This window comes from Aquarana catesbeiana, linkage group LG01 (genome assembly GCF_042186555.1).
Source record: "Aquarana catesbeiana isolate 2022-GZ linkage group LG01, ASM4218655v1, whole genome shotgun sequence".
In the NCBI taxonomy this organism is placed as follows: Eukaryota; Metazoa; Chordata; class Amphibia; order Anura; family Ranidae; genus Aquarana; species Aquarana catesbeiana.
Genome location: NC_133324.1, coordinates 813,876,442 through 813,888,588, shown reverse-complemented (window position 1 = coordinate 813,888,588; position 12,147 = coordinate 813,876,442). Strand labels below are relative to the sequence as shown.

The 12,147-nt window shown below is 42.8% G+C and overlaps 1 protein-coding gene across 5 annotated transcripts in view; it reads right to left on the bottom strand.

Moving 5' to 3' along the window:
- SGCZ (sarcoglycan zeta) overlaps window positions 1–12,147 on the bottom strand; it is a 2,017,576-nt gene that overhangs the window by 1,157,887 nt on the left and 847,542 nt on the right. For all 5 annotated transcript variants that reach the window (XM_073608275.1, XM_073608266.1, XM_073608288.1 and 2 more), the window contains one exon: window positions 148–219. The gene's annotated coding sequence lies outside the window, so the exon portion shown is untranslated. The remainder of the gene's footprint in view (window positions 1–147; window positions 220–12,147) is intronic.

Below are 12,147 nucleotides of genomic sequence, written 5' to 3'. Positions count from 1 at the left end.
AAAATGTATAATCTCTTTTGAAACAAAATATTATGGAAATCTTTTATACACCATAAGGGCAAAGTTTTACAATTGGCAGTTCTAATTTAAACTACTACTATGTGTATGGAAAATGTGATATCTGTTATTAAACAGATATTCTCCTACCTCAGTACATTGGTGATAGCTCAGATCTTCCCCCAATGTACTTTATCTTCAAGTTATGCTTCAGCCACCACCCTGAGGAAAACAAAAAAGAAATTATGTCAGAAACAATAAACACGGTAAGCACAATAATAACTGTAATGCAAGTCCCTTTAAATGTATAACCAAAACCTTTTTTTTCCAGTTTTGTATTGCATAGGGAATACAGTATATGAAATTATTTTGCTGTCTGTGTCCCATCGAGGTATTTCTCACAGCAGGAAGTAAAAGAAGATCTCTTCAAAGCAAATGAATATCCCCACTTAGTTGTCATCGTACCACGTTTTATCCTTAAAACATTTTCCCTTACCTCCCGTACCTGTGACAACTCAAACATTTTGGCTTTTACCATCACTTTGTGTACTGGAGATAATGGTCACCAGAACCAAGAGTTAAGTTAAATGTTTCCAGAGGGGACATGCTGCAATAAGAACCCGATAAGGGTTTCAACCTCCCAAACTCTATTTAAAACTAAAACAAAAAAGTGTTGGCTTTAAGTAAATTATATATATAATAAGGGGTGCATACACAACTGGTATTGGTCAAGTTACCCAGGCGTAGTTTAACCACTGCCCACCGTATAACAGAATAATGTGCGCAAAGTGGTTAAGTTATCCTGACTGGACATCATATGATGTCCAGCAGCATAAGCTGCGATTGCGTGCCAGTGGGGGCACGCAATGTGGTGATCGGTGGCGCGGTGTTTCAGTCTGACACACCAAAACTCCTATCATGGTAAAGAGCCTATGATGTAGGCTCTTTACCATGTGATCAGCTGTGATCAATCACAGCTGATCACGGTGTGTAACCAGGAAGTGCCGGAAAATGGTTTTCCTTGATTTGTGCTGACAGGAGAGCCAATCGGCAGCTCTCCTGTCAGAGGGGGCTCTGCGCTGATAATCAGCGCATTGATTATCTGCTCAGTCCCCTTTAGAGGTGCCCACCACATGTGCCAATCACTGCCCATCAGCTGCCAGTCAGTGCCCACCAAAGTGGCAATCAGTGCCCATCAAAGTGTCAATCAGTCCCCATCAGTAACGCTTGCCAGTGCCCTTCACAGATGCCAATCAGTGCCCATCAGTAATGACTGTCAGTACCTCATCATCAGTGCTGACCATCAGTGCCATCTATTAGTGCCAATCAGTGCTGCCTGTCAGTGCCCATTAGTGCCGCCTATTAGTGCCCATCAGTGCCGCCTATCGGTGCCCATCTGTGCTGCATATCAGTGCCCATTAATTCTACATCAGTGCCCATCGGTGCCACCTCATTGGTGCCAACTCATAAGTGCCCATCAGTGCTGCCTCATCAGTGCCCATCAGTGCAGCCTCATCAGTGCCCGTCATTGAAGGAGAAAACAAAATTTTATAACAGAAACAAATAAAAACTTTTTTTCAAAAATGTTGGTCTTTTTTTGTTTGTTTATCAAAAAATATAAACCCCAGTGGTGATCAAATACCACCAAAAGAAAGCTCTATTTGTGGGAAGAAAATTATAAAAATTTTGTTTGGGTACAGTGCTGCATGACTGCGAAATTGTCATTCAAAATGTGACAGCGCTGAAAGCTGAAAGTTTTGGTTTGCCCTGTACTTTTATTCAGCAAGCCAATAAACAAACATAACCTCAATTTAAGCCTAGGTTCAAATTAAGCTGCGGGAATGAAGCCGTGCGAGTTTAGCTGTCAGTCCAGAGTCTAGGTTTCTGCACAGATGTCAATATAAATTGCATCCCGAAATCATAAAAAGTAGTACAGAAACTACTTTTTGAAATCGTGCAGCACTGCAGATGCGGCGTTGCACCCACTAGGATGGTGCCATCGATGGCAATTGCAGCCAATTTGACATGCGATTTGACATGTCAAATCGCATGTCAAAATGCTCTAGTGTGAATCAGGGCTTAAAGAGCATTGCACAGCAAGTCAGAAGCATAGAGCAAAACAAAGCATCTGCCCCTAGCTATACTCAAGCGCATTCCTGACCTTGGACTAAAAGGATTTTCCCACCCAGATCTCTACAAAGGCACTAGCTGAAAGGATTGTGGACACTGTATTATTATTATTATACAGAATTTATACAGTGCCAACAATTTGCACAGCTCTTTACAACATGAGGGCAGACAGTGCAGTTACAATACAATTTAAAATGGTGTTCCAGCCTACAGTCAACACTGTAGCTGCTGACTTTTAATAAGGACACTTACCTGTCCAGGGAGCCTGCGATGTCACCCCCCCTGAGGCCGATCCATCCATCGGATCGGGTGCGGGCGCCACCATCTTAATGAAGGGAAACAGGCAGTGGAGCCTTGCGACTTCACTGCCAGGTTTCCTACTGCACATGTGCGAGTCGCACAGTGCTTTTTGAATGGCCCTGTTGTTTTCTGGGACACACACATGTCCCAGAATACAACAGGGCAGCTCACCGAAGAGGAGGAAGTATCTGGGAGTAGGAAGAGGCAGATTAGGAAGACTGCCCAGCAACAGGGGTTTCTGGTAAGTAAAAATGTTTTCAAATTTTTTTATATATTTTTTTTGAGAATGTTAATGTAATTTTTTATTTTAGGGTGGACCTCCGCTTTAAAACAGGAGGAATCAGAGGGCCCTGCTCATTAGAGCTTACAATCTAGGAGGGAGGGTCAATTACTGGACAACCACACATTGTGAATGGTTGTGAGATGGTTGCAGCATGGCCACATCCACTTAAATGTAAAACAGGGAGTTTAATTCCTGCCGTAGCCACAAAGCAAAGCACTGGGGCCTTGTTATGTGTATACCAGGGGGAATGGCTGAGGGGAAGTAAAAATGCAACTCAACCTTGGGGTTTTCCGCTCATAGTTGCAAGTGGAAACAATGCCTAAGAATAGCACTCCCTAACTGCAGCTGTTGAGGAGTGCTTATTGAGCATTACCTGTGTTTTGTGTTCAGGTCCAAGCTGTGGTGTTCAATGTGGAACAGCATAAAGGTAAGCAGGGTATCAGCAGATATCACTCAGTGGAATGATACTGCAGGAAGGTGAGTGGGGACCAGAGCAAGGAACGACGTTGGTAATCAGCAGAGCAGGAGGTCAGATAAGAAGAGCAGGAGATCAGCAGAATAGAGGGTCAGAAGGATAGCAGAGTGGAGGGGAATGTAGAGTGGGCATAGGGGATTACTACTGAGCAGAAGGGTGTTACTGCTTAGCAGTAAGAGGGGTATTACTACTGAGAGGGGAGAATGTACTACTAAGTGTGGGGATGGAATGTACTACTGAGCAGGGGGGTGAAACTGAAGTATGGGGAACATACGACTGAGCAGAGGTGGTGTACTACTCACCGATGGGGGGATAATTTGCCACTAAGCAGGGGAGTACCACTGAGGGGGAATGTACTACTGAGAGGGGGGTACTACTGAGCCAGGAAAACAGACAGGAAACTGTAGAGCATTGAATCTACTAAACTGGGTGTACTTTTTAGCCAGGGAACCACTGAGTGGGAGAACTACTGAGCCAGGAGACTGATGAGCTGGAGATCTGAGCGGATATATTAATAAGCCAGGAAACTGATGAGTGAGGGTACTAGTGAGCTGCCAAAAATACAAACCTCCCCTCCAAAACATCAGATATCACACCAACACCTAACCACACTTCAAACATGGTGACTTCCTCATCATCACTTCCCATTTGACATGACTTCCGCTGTAAAACAAAACACACCTAGATCTGAGAAATTTTGGACAAAAGAAGTAGTTCAATCTGCAATATACATTTATTGATAGGGTTACATAATATTTACAAATACTCTAACATACTATTTGCAACACAATGTGCAGTAAAAGTATGGTGGTTTACTGTGTATTAATTACACAGACAATATTTACAATATGATTTACAGTACAAATATGGAGTTAGGCTGGCCATACATGAGTCCGAAAAACTGACCTGATTCCCCCATCTACACATTCAATAAGGATAGATAAAGAAATCCTTCCTGCTGTGTCACTGTACTCTGACAGTGGAGAGACTTCCCCGCCGGTATACACACATCAGCAGAGTGATTTAACAGAATACCAGGGTGGTTTAACAGCAATCAGTTAATAGATTGACTTTTGTTTAACCACAGTGGCCACATACAGATAGAAATTTGTCTGGTCCCTGCTGAGTGTTCCCCAAATCCTACAATCCATCTTTTCTTCACCAACACTTCCCGCAATTTTATATATCCAATGCGGAGATTAAAACAAAAGGGGTGGCCATCTGTTTTTCCAAACATTTAAATTTTGCTATGTCACAAGTCATCAGGGACCCATCAGGCAGATACATTCTGGTAAAGGGCACCATTGATGGAACACTATATTCATTTGTCCCATACTATTCCACGAATAAGGCACAAGACAAATTTTTTGCCTCAACGATGCAATCTCTCACTCCTCAACTAGAGGGAATCATCATTCTCGGAGGAGACTCGAACATAGCGTTCGATCTTGCTCTTGACAAATCGCTATCAGGCCGGCCACGTTCCAGGCGACCCCCCCAAACATAGTATAAAAATTGCCAAACTCCTCTTCGATTCAGAACTAGTCGACATTTGGAGGAAACTCAACCCCCGTACCAAAGATCATACTCATTACTCTGCCCTGCATCAGACCTATGCCAGGATAGATCATGTTTTCCTCCAAGCGACACACATACCTCTCGCAGTAAAATCATCTATCAAAGAATCACCTATCTCAGATCACTCCATGGTCACTCTCGCCCTACACCATACCAATAACACCAAAAAAGAATTTAAATGGCAACTTAACGAATCGTTACTAAGTAATCTGGTCCACTGCCCCCTGCTAACGAAGGAACTCAAAGAATATTTTCACACGAATGACAATCTCCCCAGCTACTCTATGGGCGGCCCACATAGCGGTAACGAGGGGCAAAATCATCCAGCTTTCATCCCGTATTAAAAAAGAACACCTAGCCGAATTTGAGAGCCTTACTAAAGAATACCAGGAATCTTGTAAGCATAACAAACATGACCACACTCAGTCCTTTCAACAAAAACTAGAAGCAGACAGGCTGAAGCTCAACCTGGCCCTCACTACGGAGGCTGAGAAGCCTCTCCATTGGTCGGGGACTAGGTTCTATTCTCAAAAAGACAAGATTGAGTCCAAATTAGCCACCAAGCTTTCCCCCAAACCTCATCAGTTGGCATTCCCCAAAATCCGATTATCGTCAGGCGCACTCACACAAAATCCACAAAGTATCATGGAATGTTTCCATAACTTCTATGCTTCCCTTTATAAAAAAGACGAATCAGGCCCCAACTCCCACCTCGTGGAGTTTCTCGATTCCATCTCACATCCCAAACTTTCAACAGAACACGTTGATCTACTGGAATGACCCATTACTTCCATAGAAATCAAGGAGACCATCAATTCTCTTAAACATGGATCTGCCCTGGACCCGGATGGTTTCTCTGTAGGCTACTACAAAAAATTCTCTGACACCCTATCTCCTTACCTGGCCAGATTTTTTAACTTCCTTCAAAAAGGTTCTCCCCTGGATAAATCCCTGAATCTAGCATATGTTTCAGTTATACCCAAACCAGGAAAAGACCCCACACTAACTGGCAACTATTGTCCGATCTCTCTGATCAACAACGATCTCAAACTGCTAACAAAAATTTTAGCAAACCGTCTTTCCTCATTCATAGCCCAGTATGTCCACCAAGACCAAGCAGGATTTATCCTAGGGAGACAGGGCCCTGACCAGGTGAGAAGGGCTATTGATGTAGTGTCCCTTTTGGGATTGCAATGGGACGGGGGACCCCTCAAGAGGGTTTTTTGCTTTCCATTGATCTTCGGAAAGCATTCGACACAGTTACATGGCTATATATTTTTAAGGTCCTGGAAAGATGGGGTTTGGGCCCTAATTTCCTAGGCATTCTACACTCCCTCTACTCTTATCCAAGCACCCAAGTAAAATTGCAGGGCAGATACTCAGACACATTTCTAATAGAAAAAGGCACCAGACAGGGTTGCCCGTTATCTCCCTTGATTTTTCCAATTGTCATGGAATCCCTTGCAATCGCCATATGTACCCACATAGACATCAAAGGAGTCTCATGCGGTCCACAAGAACATAAATGTGCCCTATTCGCTGATGACCTACTCCTTTTCTTACATCGGATTTTTGAAATTTTATTATTAGCGTACAAAAAACATAGAGAACAAACATGAAAGTTTAAAAACAGGTCTGATTTAGGCATGCAACCCAATTAAATACACCATAATGGATCCTGTCCTGCAAGCTCTTATAAAATCCCTCGTAACCATAGGTAGACAATTTAAACATTCATTCCAAACAGCAACAAAGGTAAACTTCCCCAGACATAGGGTGATGGAAGAATGTGGAGTTGGGATTGAGAGAACGCTGCAGGTCTGGTATTCCAAGGTGATATACTCTCTAATTGCTCTACATGTTTCACGTTGACAGGGAACGCTTCTTCAGGAGCTAGAGGTATCTATTAAAAATGCATAAAGAAGAGAAAAACAGAGAATATGTATCACAATGACAATAATTATACACTGTTGTCAAAACGTAGACTTCAAAGAGATACATGTAATAACTGTGTTAGACATTCCACCCTCCCGTGGCAATCCAAGGGAAAGACCCTATGAAAGATTATGGTCTCAGATAGAAGGACAGCACAACCTGGTGGTCTAGGGCGGCCGATACATGAGGCCGGAGAGGCATTTATTAATATGGTTTAAAATAAATAGATAGTGATGGGTGAGCTCTAGAGAAAAACCAACAATTTTTTATACAGTCATATACGGTCATTAGTTGTTCAGACTCTAATGCAGGAAAGGGAAGGGGGAGGGGGGAAAAAGGAATAGGGAGGGGAGGGGGGGGGGGGGGGGGAGAGAGGGGAGGGGAGGAAGGAGGGGGAAAAGGAGGAGAAAATGGAAAACGGAGGAAAAGGGAGGGAAGGCAAAAAGAGGAAGAAAAGAAGGCGGTTCAGGTTGAAGTCTGTTATATTAACAGAGAATGTTTGTACCAAAAGAGAAAAAGCTTACCAATTAGGTATGATGAAAATGGATGCTCACAATAATACAGGTAATCAGTAGATCGCGGAAATGATCGAAAGTGATAATATCTGAATGGGGTCAGACAAGCAGCAATCAAAGCCAAGAGCCTCCCAGGTGTATATCACATCGGATAGTCATGGGTAGAAGGAATAGCTTTTGTGGGCTATAATTCTGGTGTGTAAGGAAAACAATCTTTGTTTACATATAAAAGGGTCCCTACAGGGAAAAACACCAAAAGCTAAACTTACCCAGAGACAGGTAGAAAAAAGGTTTGGGAGTGCGCCGCTCTAATAGGCCAATGCCTTGTCCATACTCCTAGAGCAGACAATGAAATAGCCCCATATATAGGACGCCCTGACCAGGACAAGGCATTGGCCTATTAGAGCGGCGCACTCCCAAACCTTTTTTCTACCTGTCTCTGGGTAAGTTTAGCTTTTGGTGTTTTTCCCTGTAGGGACCCTTTTATATGTAAACAAAGATTGGTCTTGCAACTTATGCTGACCGTCATCTCTGCTGATTGTGACTTTCTGATTATGTTTTCCTTACACACCAGAATTATAGCCCACAAAAGCTATTCCTTCTACCCATGACTATCCGATGTGATATACACCTGGGAGGCTCTTGGCTTTCATTGCTGCTTGCCTGACCCCATTCAGATATTATCACTTTCGATCGTTTCAGTGATCTACTGATTACCTGTATTATTGTGAGCATCCATTTTCATCATACCTAACTGGTAAGATTTTTCTCTTTTGGTACAAACATTCTCTGTTAATATAACAGACTTCAACCTGAACCGGCTTCTTTTCTTCCTCTTTTTGCCTTCCCTCCCTTTTCCTCCGTTTTCCATTTTCTCCTCCTTTTCCCCCTTCCTTCCTCCCCTCCCCTCTCTCCCCCCCCCCCTCCCCCCCCCTCCCTATTCCTTTTTTCCCCTCCCCCTTCCCTTTCCTGCATTAGAGTCTGAACAACTAATGACCGTGAATGACTGTATAAAAAATTGTTGGTTTTTCTCTGGAGCTCACCCATCACTATCTATTTATTTTAATCCATATTATTAAATGCCTCTCCGGCCTCATGTATCGGCCGCCCTAGACCACCAGGTTGTGCTGTCCTTCCATCTGAGACCATAATCTTTCATAGGGTCTTTCCCTTGGATTGCCACGGGAGGGTGGAATGTCTAACACAGTTATTACATGTATCTCTTTGAAGTCTACGTTTTGACAACAGTGTATAATTATTGTCATTGTGATACATATTCTCTGTTTTTCTCTTCTTTATGCATTTTTAATAGAACTTCTAGCTCCTGAAGAAGCGTTCCTTGTCAACGTGAAACATGTAGAGCAATTAGAGAGTATATCACCTTGGAATACCAGACCTGCAGCGTTCTCTCAATCCCAACTCCACATTCTTCCATCACCCTATGTATGGGGAAGTTTACCTTTGTTGTTGTTTGGAATGAATGTTTAAATTGTCTACCTATGGTTACGAGGGATTTTATAAGAGCTTGCAGGACAGGATCCATTATGGTGTATTTAATTGGGTTGCATGCCTAAATCAGACCTGTTTTTAAACTTTCATGTTTGTTCTCTATGTTTTTTGTACGCTAATAATAACATTTCAAAAATCCTATTTACTTTTCTGTAGTTTAATACCGATGTGCCCCCAAAGTCCCATTGTTTAGTTTCTATACGCCCACAATTACAATGTTGGGGACGTTGGCACAAATTACTATCAAGTACCTACAGAGTCACCCTGTATTTTAGGTACTTTAGAACTAGGACCTCTTTCTCCCTTTTGTTACATCGCCACTCATCTCCACCCCTAACATTATCATTGAGCAGTTTGGGGAGGCCTCAGATCTCCGTGTCAACGTTTCCAAATCCGCAGCCCTAAACATCTCAATATCCCCAGACCTTCTTAAATGCCTACAGACACACTTCCCTTTCACCTGGTGCTCAACACATATTCCCTATTTAGGCATCAACCTGACTCCTAGCTACAACACGCTATTCATTGCCAATTACTCCTCGATGTTCAAAAAACTTGAAGCAGACATGTCCGCGTGGTCCAAACATGATCTATCCTGGCTGGGCAGAGTAAATGCCTAAAAATGACACTACTTCCCCACCTCCTGTACCTCTTCCGATCCCTTCCTATCCCAATTAAGAAAGCGCAACTCCTGCGATTTCAATCATCCATCCTGAGATTCATCTGGGACACACAATAGATTACTTGCTTTGGGCTCATCCCCGCCAGGCCGACCGGCGATATTGGCCCCAACACTCAATGTCCTTGTGGGATAGGCTTCAAAAAAACACCTCCCTAACTTCTTACAATCGCCCACTTGCTCACCTATTCAACAACCCAGAATTTCCCCCAGGCCAAAACATTCATGCATTCAAATGGTGGCTTGATAAAGGCCTCTACCGGATTGGACACTTCCTAAACTCCAGAGGGCCCCTTACTGTCGGTTACTGCAAGAATAAATTAGAAATGCCTGACTCGGAAAGATATAGATTGCTACAAATTAATCATTTCCTTTGTGCCAAATGGTCCGATAACTCTGAACCCCCTAATCTAACTGCATACGAGACATGGTGCTCCAACATAAAAGATCAGAGGGGGGTATCTCCATTATCTACACCTTGCTTGCCAGTAGTGATAGCAAACCTCCCTATGCTTGAATGTGGGAACAAGACCTGGCAGTTGAGTGGGACTTAAATAACTGGTATTGATGCTTTCACAGATCCTTCAAGGGCATCATGAACATCTCTCTAATGGAAGCTAGCATTAAAGTTATCGCACGATGGTACCGAGTGCCTGCCACCCTGGCTAAAATATTCCCAGATTCATCCCCACTGTGTTTCAGGGGATGTGGCCATGTTGGATCTCTACTACATGTATGGTGGACGTGCCCAGGACTCCGGAACTTTTGGAACAGCTTTTTCCACATACTACGGAAAATCACAGGAGTCACCGTCCCACGGGTTCCAGAAATAGCACTTCTCAATGTCCAAGTAGATGAAATTTCCAAACCCACACAATCTTTGATCTTTTACATGCTCTTAGGTGCCAAAATTACCATTGCCAGGCACTGGAAAAGGCACTCGGTGCCATTAATTGCGATGAAACATAATATCTTCTGGATCATGGCCCAGGAGAAGATTGTTAGCAAGCTGCTCAACAAAACCCACAAATTGAAACTGATTTGGGAGCCCTGGACCCCAAATAATCCTACATGCTCTAGGTGACCTTCCTTTCCTTACCTCACTTTGATAATATTCGTCTTACTGATACTCACTTTTCTTTTCCCTCTTTTCTTTCTTTCCCTCTTCTTCTTAACATGGAGATGAAGCATCTTTACTGGTTTGTCGAGTTCAGGTGCAAGTTGGCCGACATTTTTCAATAGCATTGTTGACTGCAAAGGCTAAGGCCAGAATGTAAGGATCCCAGAGACGATCGCTCAATAACATACTGATCTGATTGTTTATTCTATGACTACATGAACCACCATAGCCCCCACTATGAAACCTAATGGGCAGAACAGGGTAGACATGATTCTCCCATTCTAGCGGCCATTTTATGACCTAGAGGATTTGACCGGGTCTGTCCTCTCCACAGTGAGTTCCCATTGGCGTGGAGAGATGTCCTAACCTGGTCACTCAACCTCTTTTTCAAGCACTAATTTAACCCTTGTTCGCTTGATCTGGAATGTCTTCCTGCTGCAATTGGTCAGCGGGCTTGGAACGATCTAGTCTCCCTGGTCATGTCTGGGCCCCAAGTAATATCTTCACGGGGCTAGATTGTCTCATACCTCTGCTATGTTATGTTCAAGCTTTTCTAGGTGTGTTTGATGTATGTACGGTTCTCTCACCTGAATGACCTACCTTTTTTTTTTTAATGTAACCTGTATTTTTTATATACTTTAAAACCAATAAAAATATTGAAAAGAAAAAAATATATTTATATATTTTTTTTCTAGCAAGAACTCATCTATGTAGTCTTTTATTGAACTCTTCCAATATATTCCCAACTATAGAAGTTAAACTAACAGGTCTATAGTTACTTGGTGAAGACTTTGATTCCTTTTTTAATATGTGTGAATGGGGCCTGAAAGTGAAATTGGTGTGTTTACACAAAAAACAATAAGGCTCCATTCACATCTGCATATTTCCATACACATTGCAAACTGCAAAGAAAACACATGCTTTGCCGTGCATTTTGGAAACACCATGAAAACGCTCATCACACTTGCATTGCCGCTAAAAGTTAATAGCCATGCAAAAAACATGCTGCAATTGCACCAAAAAACCCACCATGCTCCTCTCCCAAAAAGTTCTGGAGCTTCTTTAGGGCATTTGTCATGCATAGAGCAGCCTGATCAAGTGAATGGGCTTCCCTATGCATGAAATGCAGAAACGTTCCAAAATGCCCCCCAAAAAACATGTGCAGGAACATGAGTTCCTACTATGTAGCGATGTGAACGGTCTCTATCCACTCCCTCTTATGTACTTGTATAAAGATGGCCATACACTATGCAATCTGATTGTACAATTTCCTTTATATGTACCTAAACTATGGAATAGGGGGACCCACCTGAACAATCTATCCAATGTGTATCAAATCAAACACACCGTTGCACTACATATTGATGGTACATCTAAAGGAGATTGTACAGTCAGATTTAAATGTGTATGGCCACCTTAACGGAGGAAGTAGGAAAATGGGTGGAAATAAAACAAGAGGTGGTATAGTAATGAGGGAGGTGGAGGCAGTGCATGATGGGAGATAATCTACAGGAAGTGATGGAAGCAAAAAGCATTTTTTAAAAAATCAAATAGACAGGTGAAACTGCAAAGATGCCATAGCTGGGGAAAGTAAGAGATAAGCACATTAGGATGTCTGGGGCATTA